We start from the raw sequence: 13006 nt of genomic DNA, 5'->3' as shown, positions 1-13006 counted from the left end.
AACAGCTCATTGTTAAATTTTATTTGGCGATGGTCCTGCATGTTAACTCTGTATGTTCTGCAAAATTAAAACAGATGCTTTATAAATACAAATGATTGCTCTTGTTTAACTAATCCACCTGCACTCTGCACATTCTGATACATTTCTAACCAGTTGAATCTTCCTTCTTTTTCCTCTTGAATCCCACTAAGGTTTGCTCTTGCTCTATAATTAAATCCATATATTTTCCATCAGTACTTTTCACTGGCATAATATTTTATAGTTTGTAGCTTTATTCAGTATCACTGGGTCAGAATTGTGGACATGTTTCAGGCACACCTCTGCCACACAGACTGGAGTGCTTCAAGAAAGCAACTCACCAACAATTTCTCAATGTCTGTTCAGATTGGGCAATAAATGGCTCAAAGGTAGAAGACAGAGGGTGATGGTGGAGGGTTGTTTTTCAGACTAGAAGCCTGTGACCAGTGGAGTGCCACAAGGATCGGTGCCTGGCCCACTAACTTTTCTCATTTACATAAATGATTTGGATGCGAGCATAAGAGATACAGTTAGTAAGTTTGCAGATGACACCAAAATTGGAGGTGTAGTGGACAGCGAAGAGGGTTACCTCAGATTACAACAGGATCTGGACCAGATGGGCCAATGGGCTGAGAAGTGGCAGATGGAGTTTAATTCAGATAAATGTGAGGTGCTGCATTTTGGGAAAGCATATCTTAGCAGGACTTATACAATTAATGGTAAGGTCCTAGAAAGTGTTGCTGAACAAAGAGACCTTGGAGTGCAGGTTCATAGCTCCTTGAAAGTGGAGTCGCAGGTAGATAGGATGGTAAAGAATGCGTTTGGTATGCTTTCCTTTATTGGTCAGAGTATTGAGTACAGGATTTGGGAGGTCATGTTGCGACTGTACAGGACATTGGTTAGGCCACTGTTGGAATATTGCATGCAATTCTGGTCTCCTTCCTATCAGAAAGATGTTGTGAAACTTGAAAAGGTTCAGAAAAGATTTACAAGGATGTTGCCAGGGTTGGAGGATTTGAGCTATGAGGAGAGGCTGAACAGGCTGGGGCTGTTTTCCCTGGAGCGTTGGAGGCTGAGGGGTGACCTTATAGAGGTTCACAAAATTATGAGGGGCCTGGATTGGATAAATAGACAAAGTATTTTCCCTGGGATCGGGGAATCAAGAACTAGAGGGCATAGGTTTAGGGTGAAAGGGGAAAGACATAAAAGAGACCTAAGGGGCAACTTTTTCATACAGAGGGTGGTACATGTATGGAATGAGCTGCCAGAGGATGTGGTGGAGGCTTGTACAATTGTAATATTTAAGAGGCATTTGGATGGGTATATGAGTAGGAAGGGTTTGGAGGGATATTGGCTGAGTGCTGGCAGGTGGGACTAGGTTGGGTTAGGATATCTGGTTGGCGTGGACAGGTTGGACCAAAGGGTCTGTTTCCATGATGTATACCTCTATGACTCTGTGACTCTAAATGCTGGACTTGCCCATCTCCAGAGAATGCAAATTAACACCATTTGATTGTGAAGAGTATTCCATTTAACCTAAAATAATAGCTTTCTTTTCATTTTGAACAGTAGAATTTAAATTCTAAATTTCTCCATTTCCTAAATGTGATCATTCTGTCTGGAGTACAATTCCAGGGAATCAAACTGTCTTTCAATAGCTGATCTAAGTGGTCTTGCTTGGGCGAGGCCAGCTGAAAGCTCTTTTCATTTGAGGAGACTCATTCCCTCCCTGTGGTTGTTCTCTATGGTATGTCCCAGAGGCATTGTGGACTCAATGAAGTGGAGATCTACCACATTGGAGTAGGGGAGATAGTTTCTGTTTCAGTTAAGCAGACACAGTGAGCTGGTCCCTTTGATATTTTCATCCTCTGGGGCTTTGTTTAAACAGCTACAGAGAACTAAGATTCTGTAGCTCAGTTACATTCGCTAATGGAACCTCAGAACGATCCTTGTTAAGCCTTACATTGAGCTGTTAACAAGAAGCTAGTCTCAGTAACCTCCAGAAAATCTTCCTGAAAATTTCTCCCCTCGCTTTCTCTCTGTCCTCTTTTGAGTCCTTAAAACCTTCCCCTTTATGCAATTATTTGCTCACATGATCTCATATTTCCTTTTGTAACTAAGGGCCAAATCTTTGGCTGGTAATTGAGGATCATCAGATTGGCCATGATCTTTAAATGGTGGAACAGACTTGATGGGTCGAATAGCTTAAAATGTGTTGCTGGAAAAGCGCAGCAGGTCAGGCAGCATCCAAGGAGCAGGAGAATCGAAGTTTCAGGCATGAGCCCTTCTTCAGGAATGAGGAAAGTGTGTCCAGCAGGCTAAGATAAAAGGGAGGAAGGAGGGACTTGGGGAAGGGGTGTTGGAAATGCAATAGGTGGAAGGAGGTCAAGGTGAGGGTGATAGGCCGGAGTGGGGTGGGGGCGGAGAGGTCAGGAAGAAGATTGCAGGTTAGGAAGGTGGTGCTGAGATCGAGGGTTGGGACTGAGACAAGGTGGGGGGAGGGGAAATGAGGAAACTGGAGAAATCTGAGTTCATCCTTTGTGGTTGGAGGGTTCCTAGGCGGAAGATGAGGCGCTCTTCCTCCAGCCGTCGTGTTGTGCTGGAAAAGTACAGCAGGTCAGGCAGCATCCGAGGAGCAGGAAAATCGATATTTCGGGCAAAAGTCCTTCATCAGGAATGAGGCTGGGAGCTTCGGGGGTGGAGAGATAAATGGGAGGTGGGGTAGGACTGGGAGAAGGTAGCTGAGAGCGCAATAGGTGGATGGAGGTGGAGATAATGGCAATAGGTCGGAGGTGAGGGTGGAGCAGATAGGTGAGAAGGAAGAGTGACAAGTAGGACAGGTCATGAGGGCAGTGCTGAGCTGGAAGGTTGGAACTGGAGTAAGGTGGGGGGAGGGGAAATGAGGAAACTGGTGAAATCCACATTGATGCCCTGGGGTTGGAGGGTCCCGATGCAGTTGATGAGGTGTTTTTCCTCCAGGCATTGGGTGGTAAGAGAGTGGTGATGGAGGAGTCCCAGGACCTGCATGTCCTTGGCAGAGTTGGTGCTCTGTGAATAAATATGCCGTGCGATCTCCCTACCCGCTTTCCATAAAGACCATTCCTTTCGCGACTACCTGGTCAGGTCCATGCCCCCCCAACAATCCACTTTCCCCTCCCAGCACCTTCCCCTGCCACCACCGCAGGAATTGCAAAACCTGTGCCCACAGCTCCCCCCTCACCTCCATCCAAGGCACCAAAGAAGCCTTCCAAATCCATCAGAGTTAAACCTGCACTTCCATACATCATTTACTGTAACTGTTGCTCCCAATGTGGCCTTCTCTACATTGGGGAGACAGGACGCCTACTCGCAGAGTGCTTCAGAGAACATGTCTGGGACACCCGCACCAACCAACCCCCACTGCCCCGTGGCCGAACACTTCAACTCTCATCCTCCTTTCCCCCAGCCCTATCCCCTCTTCTTTATCTCCAACCCCAAGGCTCCCATCCTTTTTCCTGATGAAGGGCTTTTGCCGAAACGTCGATTTTCCCGCTCCTCGAATGCTGTTTTTGAACTGAGGCCTGTAAGAGTCAAAATAAGGAACACATAGGGGTTCCATCTAGCAACCACTGGGATTAGCCCACCTTTACAGTGGCACTGTCAATGTGCAGCATACACACCAATACAAAACAGTGCAGAGAGCTGGTCAGCCTGATGGGGGAGCCAGAAAGGGAGTTGGTCCCTCAATCAAAGACAATCATGTCCGACTGAGGAGCTGGATCTCAGGGAGGGATAGCTATCTGCTAAGAGCCAGTCCAAGGTTCTTTCTTCCAAACATCTCGGACCCTCTCCCCATGACATTCCCAAACTCAGCAATCAACCAGCCCCAACCTCTCAAGTAATTTCCCTTATACTTGGTCCCACTGTCACCTTGGGTGTCCTTCTACATTTATCCACAGAATTCATTGCCTATCTCTAATGTTTGTGGGTCTGGAGTCACATGAAGGCCACACCAGGTAAGTTTCCTTCCCCAAAGGACATTGGTGAACCAGTTGGGTTATCCTCAGCAGTTGACATTGAATTCAAGGTTTTATATAATTAGTCTCTTAATTCCAGACTTTTATTGAATTGGTTGAAGTGCCACATGCTCCAGAAATGTGTTATCATTTTCATGAACAGATCAATCAAAATGCCTTAGAAATCAAGAGTAGGCCATTCAGTGCCTCAAACTCATTCTGATACAACGCTAACCTTAAATCCACTTCCTTTTCAACTCCTTGTTTAACAAGAAACAATTTACCTAAGCCTTAAAAATGTTCACAGACTTTGTTCCCACCACCTTTTCAGGAAGAGAGTTCAAACAGCCCCCTCGACAGCACCTTCCCCGGCAACCACAGAAGGTGTAACACCTGCCCATTTACTTCATCCCTCCTCAGTATCCAAGGGCCCAAACACCTGCTTCCAGGTGAAGCACTGCTTTTCCTGCATGCCACTCAATCTAGTCTATTGCATTCGCTGTTCACAATGTGCTCTCCTCTATATTTGAGGAACGAAGCGTAGGCTGGGTGACTGCTTTGCAGAACAATTACATTCTGCCTGCAAAAAGACCCTGAGCTTCCAGTTGCCTGCCACTTTAACACACCACCCTGTTCCCACCAATATCTGTATCTCAGGCTTGCTGCAGTGCTCCAGTGAAGGTCAGCACAAGCTGGGGGAACAATACCTCATTTCCCGTTTGGGAACTCTGCAGCCTTTTGAGTTCTCCCATGTCTTCAACCCACACACAAGACCTTGTTATCACATGATCTGCTATTACACACAACCCGCTGTTAGCTACTAACAGTCTCCATTCACAGCTATTCACTCTCCTAGCCAGATCGCTATCCTCCTTCATCTGTCCAACTGTTCCTCTCTCTCTTTGGGCTCTATCCCCACCTATTGTTTACTCCTTACCCCTCCCCACCCCCATCTTCTGCATATATATCAACTTCTTCCTAGCTACCATCAGTTGTGTACAAAGCTCATTCGACCAAAACATTAACTTTTGATTTCCCTCCTTAGATCCTGCCAGACCTGCTAAGCTTTTCCAGCAATTTCTGGTTTTGCATTTCAGAATTTCCAGCTTCCGCAGTTCTTCCAGTTTATGCTAATGAAATATTGATGCTCTTACCACCTACTAATGAATTTCCTGCCTAGCCATCGAAAATGGGGAAATGTGGCCTTTCTCCTCAATATCTAGAATCTATGTTTTTCATTCTCACTGTATCTCCCTAACTATCTTGTCAGTGATGCTGGGAAAACTCCACCCAGTTATTTCTGCTCCAGACCTCACCCAGACTGTCTCTGTGAACTCTCTTGCGTATTTGCCTTTTTATCCAGGATGTGTCTTCATACTTGGTAATCAAGAAGTGTTTCTTCGGTCTGGGAGAGAGAGTGAGGAGAGGTAAACATTCTGTTGCAGTCTCAGGTTATGGCTTAAAGACAGACATTAAAGCAACACATTGCAAGGAGCAAATGACCCAAGTCCCTCTCCTGAGTATTTGATCTTATTTCAGCTGCTCTTTGTACAGAAAAGGAAACCAACCCTGTAAAAATGCACCTGATCCATCTGATGGGCACACAGAGCTAATGTGTTTCTTTGATCCTCCTGTCTAACCCCTCGCCCCCTTGTAACATTCAGATAGAACAGATTTTTCAGGACTTATCACAGCTGGACTGAATTCTATTCTCAATAGGAGGTGGGAAATAACACTTAAACACCTAATGCTAAAATGAGAGGCTGCGTAGCACGTAATGTTGGTTGCTGATTGAAGGTATATCACATACATACTGCCCATTGTCAGAGGTCCTATAACAGTCACAGCCAAGCAAAATATCATATGGATGTCTTTCAACAAACTGTTGGTGCTCAGGCCAAGATCTCTCCACCCAGTATGATCCCCAGCTCATTGTCATTCAGAAACTACGCTGTCTGCAAAAGGTTCTCCCATCCAATTGTATGTCACTAGACTTCAAAGATAACATTGTGCTCATGAAATATTCACAAGGTATTGTGGAGAGATGTGACATCAGCAAGAGTCTTTGGGGGATACAGCTTTAACCCTGAATCCCACAGGCTGGGAATGATTACATTCTGTGATTTTGTTTTTAGCGGTAGAAATTGCAAATTCAACTTCTTGTGAGCATTTATGCTTCCTGATAAAAGGCTATCAGGATACTAGGAAGCTCAGAGGAACAGAGGGAACTTGGGATGCTTGTCCACAGATCCCTGAAAGTGACAAGACAGGTTATATGGGGAATTAAGAAAGCAAACAGCACACTTGCCTTTATCAGTCAAGGCATTGATTATCTGAGTCAGGTGGGTACATTGGTATTATACTACATTTCAGTTGGGCCACAGCTGGAGTAAAGTGTACAGTTCTAGTCACCACAGGAATGGTATGATTACACTGGAGGTGGTGCAGAGGGGCATGGACCGGATGGATAGAAAGCAGCTGTTCCCTTTAGCTAAGGGGTACACTTGTTTAAGGTGAAAGGCAGGAATTTCAAGGGAATTTTGAGGGAAAATGTTTTCACCCAGAGGGTGGAGGGAGTCTAGCATGCACTGCCTGGGAGGGTAGTTAAGGAAAAGAAGCCTGATGATCTTTAAAACACACTGGAATGAACACTTGAAATGTCATACATTCAAAGAGACAGCCAAACAGGGGAATATGGGACTGGTGTAGATATGGAGTAGTTTTTCATCATTGCAGACTCAATGCGCTAAAGGGCTTATTCTGTATTCTATGATTCTATGATGTTGCTATGAAATATTGGGTGGAGTCTTATTGGGATCTGAACAACATGGGCGAAGGTGAGATGTGTTGCAGAATTACTGTTGAAAAGGTCACTGCAAAGACACATTGTGTGAATGGACAGAGGTACAGCTCATGGACTGGACCAGGCTGCATCTCACAGCTAATCATTGTTCTCTTCGTGCTCATTGACTTAGCACCTGATTGCATGTTCGCAGCGTACATGCCTTGCCTTCCCTTGCCATGCTGTGCCATGCCTGCGAACTCACTGGAGCTTCAGCTGGAGCCAACTGGATTAAGTGCTGCCATTCCAAGGTGCTGTTTAGTGCAGACACCAGACAAGCTGCTGGACACATTTGTCAATATTGACCAGCCCTGGGAAAAAGGGACTCCATGGCGGATTGAGATGACAATTTAAGTTTCCAAGTTGCAAACACACAGCATGCTCATTCAACCAAATGGTCAGTCTGGAACCATGGAGGAAACAGTACTGAGGGGGCACCATTTGTGGTCAGGGGCTTGCAGAGTGTCAATCATCGGGACAGTCTGCAGCAGTCCAGGGGTTTGGAAGACCTATGCTCAGGTGGATGGACAGTAGTCAGTCCTGTAGGGCCAGTACCAGCAATCAGGGGAATCCTATACTATCAGTCAGGGAGCTGCAGACACAGGGGTCAAGGATCTGGGTTAGTCACAGGACAGAAGCTGGTGAAGCTGGTTCCAAGCAATGAAAACAACATAAAATCATTGACTGCACCATGTTTTGATCATAATGTTGATATTAAGTTGCTATTGTCGGGATGCAGTTCAGTCTCTAATAGCTTCATTTCTGTTTCCCTTTCCTTTCTGTAAATAAAAGCTCACACTTTGTTTGAAATTGTCCATTTGTGTTGTTCCCCTATTGGACAAAGACACACTATAGTGCTGACTGAGAGAGCATTCAGATGCGATACAGCTAGTGGTAGATGAAGTGTGTGGCCAGATGATTAAACAGTGGCCAGGGTAAGAGAACGATGTTGCATTTGTGAACGAGTGGCCATGCTGCCCATTTGTTGTTGGTTTAGACCTGCTATGCCAGAACATTGCCAGTGAGGGGCAATGCTAGATTGCTAATGCTTGGCCAAGTGCACAATTGTCTTTTGTAGATAGCATGGGCACCAGGGAAGCTTTGTCTGTGGGTTAGAAGGAGCTAAGATTGTTCCTCTCACCTTCCCAGGCACTCCAGATTGAGAACATAAGACCATAAAATGTAGGAGCAGAATTAGACTATTCGGCCCATTGAGTCTGCTCTGCCATTCAATTATGGCTGATATCTTTCATACCTTCCCCAGCCTTCTCCCATAATGCTAGATCCCTTTACCAATCAAGAGCTTCTCTACCTCTGTCTTAATGATACTCAATGATACAACAATCCTGTAAACCTCTGCAGCAATGAATTCCACACTTTAACCAGATGAGCCTGAAGATATTCCTCCTCATCTCAGTTCTAAAAGGTCGTCCCCTTCACTCTGAGGCTGTGTCCTCGGGTCCTAGTCTCTCCTACCAGTGAAACATCTGCTTCTCACCCACTCTATCCAGGCCTCTCAGTATTCTGTAAGTTTCAATGAGATCCCCACTCATCCTTGAGTATAGGCTCAGAGTCCTCATCTGCTCCTCATATCACAAGTCTTTTATCCCTGGGATCATTCCTGTAAATCTCCTCCAGATTCCCCTCCAAGGCCAGCACATTCTTTGTTAGATACAGAGCAGAAAACCACTCAAATATTCCAAATGGACATCGATTAGGTCACTTTTGGAATATTGTGTTCTCTCTGCTATAGGAAGGATGTTGTGAAACCTGAAAGGGTTCAGAAAAGGCTTACAATGATGTTACTAGGGTTGGTGGGTTTGGGCTATAGGGAGAGGCTGAATAGGCTGGAGCTATTCTCTCTGAAGCATTGGAGGCTGAGGGGTGACCTTATAGAGGATTATAAAATCATAAGGGACATGGATACGGTGAACAGACTAGGTCTTTTCCCTGGAGTGGGGAGTCCAAAACTAAAGGACAGAGGTTTAAGGTGAGAGGGGAAAGATTTAAGAGGGACCTAAGGGGCAACTTTTTCACACAGAGGGTGGTGCATGTATGGAATGAGCTGCCAGAGGAAGTTGTGGAGGCTGGTACAATTATATTTAAAAGGCACTTGGATAGGTATATGAATAGGAAGGGTTTAGAGGGATATGGGCCAAGTGCTGGCAAATGGGACTAGATTAGGTTAGGATATCTGGTCGGAAAGGACAAAGTGGACCGAAGGGTCTGTTTCTATGCTGGACATCTCTATGACTCTAAGAGACCACATTGTCAGCAGAGAATGCTGGAGACTAGATCGAAATCAGTAAAAGTGAAATGCTGCTTTACCTGGAAGGTGTGTTTGGGGCCTAGGACAGTGGGGACGTTAAAGGACAAGTGTTCCAACTTCTGTGATTGCATGCCAAGGTGCCATTGCGGAGTGAGCAGATGTCAGGAGTGATGAGGGAGTGGACCAGGCTTCCACAGAGGGATGCTGAGGGTGGAGGGGCGGGGAAAATGTGCCTGGTGGTGGCATCTTGTTGGAGATGGCAGGAAATGGCAGAGAGTGATCTTTTGAATGTAGAGACTGATGGAGTGGAAAGTGAGGACAAGGGGAGCCTGATCAATGTTCTGGGAAGAAGGGAAAGAGATGAGGGCAGAAGAGTGGGAGATGAGGCAGAAGCATCCGATAGCCTTGACAACCACTATGGAACTGGGGGATCCTCGGTTGTGGAAAAAGGACGACGAGTCAGATAGGTAGCATGCAACTGAGACAGAGAAGGTAGTAGAATGAAATGGAATTCCTTCAGGAATCCGGGTATAAGGAGATGTAGTCAAGGTAACTGTGGGAGTTGGTTGGTTGGTCATGGATATTGTCACAATTATTGATTATAATTTTATAAACATTAAATCATCAAATTATACCACACAGGAGACTGCCATTTAGACTTTCAAAACTCTTTGAAAGAGCTCTTCAATTGGTCCCATTCTCCCACTTCTTTTCTCAGCCCCCTATCCCACTTCCAATTCCCGGGCTCCGGACTTCTTCAGTAGGCGTATGTACATGCAAACTGGGAGCAGGAGTAGGCCACTCAGCCCGTCAAACCTGCTCCAACATTCAGCAAGGTCTTGACTGAAATGAACAGTAACGAAACTGCAGAAGGATCTCAGGACTTGGAACGTTATCTCTGTTTTCTCTCCACAGATACTGCCGAACCTGCTGAATTTGTTCACAAATTTTGGTTTGTTGTTGTTTCAGATTTCCAGCATCCCTAGTTCTTTGTTTTATTTTAAGACTTTGGCTGATCGGACTGTCCTCTCTCAATTCCATATTCCTATCTACCCACAAGGGGAAGCAGACTCTATCAATCTACCCTGTCACGTTCCCTAAGAACCTTGTGTTTCAGCAACATTTCCTCATTGAAGCAGTCCATGCTCAAATGTAACAAGATCTGGGCAATAGCAAGGCTTGGGCTGACAAGTAACATTTGTGCTGCACAAATACCAGGCAATGTCCATCTCCAGTCAGAGACAATCTAACGATCACTCTTTGATATTCAATGGCATTACCATCACTGAATCACGCATTACCAACATCCTGGGGGGTTACCATTGACCTAAAACTCTTCTGGAATGACCACAAAAATGCAATGGCTCCTAGACCAGGTCAGAAGCTAAGAATACTGTGGTAATTAATGCACCTCCTGACTCTCCTAAGCCTGTCCCCCATCTACAAGACACATTCAGCAGTGCGACAGAATAATCCCCACTTGCCAACAATACTCAGAAGCATGACACCATCCAGGATAATGCAACCCACAATTGGCATTTTATCCATAAGCATCCATTCCCTCCACCACTGACACTTAGTAGCAGCAGTATCCTACAAGATACACTGCAGAAATTCGCCAAAGATCCTTAGACAGCACCTTCCAAATGCACGAGTCCTTCCATCTAGAAGAACAAAGGCAGCAGATACATAGGAACACTACCACATTCAAGTTCCTCTCTCAGTGACTCATCATCTTGACTTGGAAATATATCGCTGATCCTTCACTGTCACTGGATCAAAATCCTGGAATTGCGTCTATGGGCTACATCAGTTCAAGAAGAGTCTTGGGAAAAGTTGATGTGCAGAGAGATCTGGGAGTTCAGGTACATTCTACCCTGAAGGTGTCTGTACAGGTGATAGAGTGGTCAAGAAGGCATATGGTATGCTTGCCTTCATTAGACAGGGTGTTGAGTATAAGAGCTGGCAGGTCATGTTAAAATTGTACAAGACTTTGATTCTGCTACATTTGGAATACTGTGTACAGTTCTGGTCGCCACATTACCAAAAGAATGTGGACGCTTTGGAGAGGGTGCAGAGAAGGTTTACAAGGATGTTGCCTGGTATGGAAGGTGGTAGCTATGAAGAGAGGTTGAGTAGGTTAGGACTGATTTCATTAGAAAAAAGGAGATTGAGGGGTGTCCTGATTGAGGTCGACAAAATCATGAAGTGTATAGACAGGGTGGATAGAGATAAGCTTTTTCCCAGGGTGAGGGATTCAATAACGAGAGGTCACGTGTTCAAGGTGAGAGGTGAAAAGTTTAAAGGGGGATATACGCGGCAAGTACTTTACACAGAGGGTAAGTGTAAAATACTTGCCGTGCATATCCCCTCTACCAGCAGAGGTAGTAGAAGCAGGCGCGGGTAGATTCATTTAAGGTGTGTCTGGACAGATGCATGAGTAAGTGGGGAGCAGAGGGATACAGATGCTTAGGAATTGGGTGATAGGTTTAGACAGTGGATTTGGATCGGCTCAGGTTTGGAGGGCTGAAGGTCCTGTTTCTGGGCTGTAAATTTTCTTTGTTCTTTGCTTTTCGTTCCAAGAAGGCACTTCACCACTACCTTCTCAAGAGCAACTCGGGATGGGTAATAAATGCTGGCTCAGCAATGTCCATAAATGAAATTATTTTTTTTAAAAACCCAGATACAAGAATGCGAGCTGCTGAACCATTGCAAACAGCCCTTTAATGCTGACTTTTATCTCTTGTCTAACCTCAGATGAACCAAGATCTGCTCATTCAGCAGAGATTGGGTTTAGATACACCACCCAATCCACAAAGATTAGCAACACCTATTACCCACTCAGCTTGCTAAGAGATGGCACTGCGAGTCTATGGCAAAGCAATATTTTGGTTAATTACTGGGAAATCCCATCCTTGTAGAAATATAAACTATGCAGCAAGAACTGCTAAAAAAAACCTGACAGAACAAAGAAAGACATAAGAAGAATAATAAGGAACTAAGTATATGGTTCAGTTCAGTAACCAGAAACTGAAAAGCCAAAAGCATTGAAGTTTGTTTTTCAAAGCACACATTAGAATTTAATCATTACATTTCCTGTGAGGTGATCATTTTATTTTCCTCTGGCCACAATTATGGGTTGTGGTAATTAAGGCCTAAATCTCACATAATCACTTCAGTGGCTCATATTATTTCTCTTTTGCCGTTCCATATAAATGTAATTGAAAATTCAACCCCCTTACAATGTCTCTTCAAGTTCCTCGACTCAACCAATGCCAGAAACCTTTCAGTGCCAGAAGGAAGCAAAGGGGATGGAGCGGCTGAGATCACATTCTCAGGAGGTAAGTGTCGACAGCATGATTGGCCAACTTTAAGCTGCACTTGAGAAGGTGGTATTTGGCAGCCTTCTTAAATCATCATAGTCATCATTGAATTTACTCTGTGTGGTATTAGAAAAGGAACAGGAAGTGACTTCACCACAGGGAATAACATCATCACAGGAAATGACATCACCAACCCAAAGAAACCCAAACATATAAATAGAAAGCAGGAATTTTCACCATTACCTTGCCTGAGGCCCGATGAAGATGTTACCTAGTAGGGTAATGAAACATCTGGTAATGAACCTTGCAGCTCAGCGAGCAAACCTACATCCAAAACCTCAACCTGGGCTACAAATCTTCTCAAAACTCACTGTGTTATTAATATATCTGGCAGAAGTGTTGGAGGCTTCTACAAAACCTCACCCAGTCAACCAGGATATAATGTTTTCTGGCTAATAACTCAGATATATATTGTTAATTATTTCCCAAAAGAAAATGAGCGAAGGTAAGTTATTTTCTAAGTCGCATTTTCCGAGCGAGTTCTGGATGTCATGGTGAG

Source organism: Chiloscyllium punctatum, chromosome 1 (genome assembly GCF_047496795.1).
Source record: "Chiloscyllium punctatum isolate Juve2018m chromosome 1, sChiPun1.3, whole genome shotgun sequence".
Taxonomy (NCBI): Eukaryota; Metazoa; Chordata; class Chondrichthyes; order Orectolobiformes; family Hemiscylliidae; genus Chiloscyllium; species Chiloscyllium punctatum.
This window is presented reverse-complemented; position numbering follows the sequence as displayed.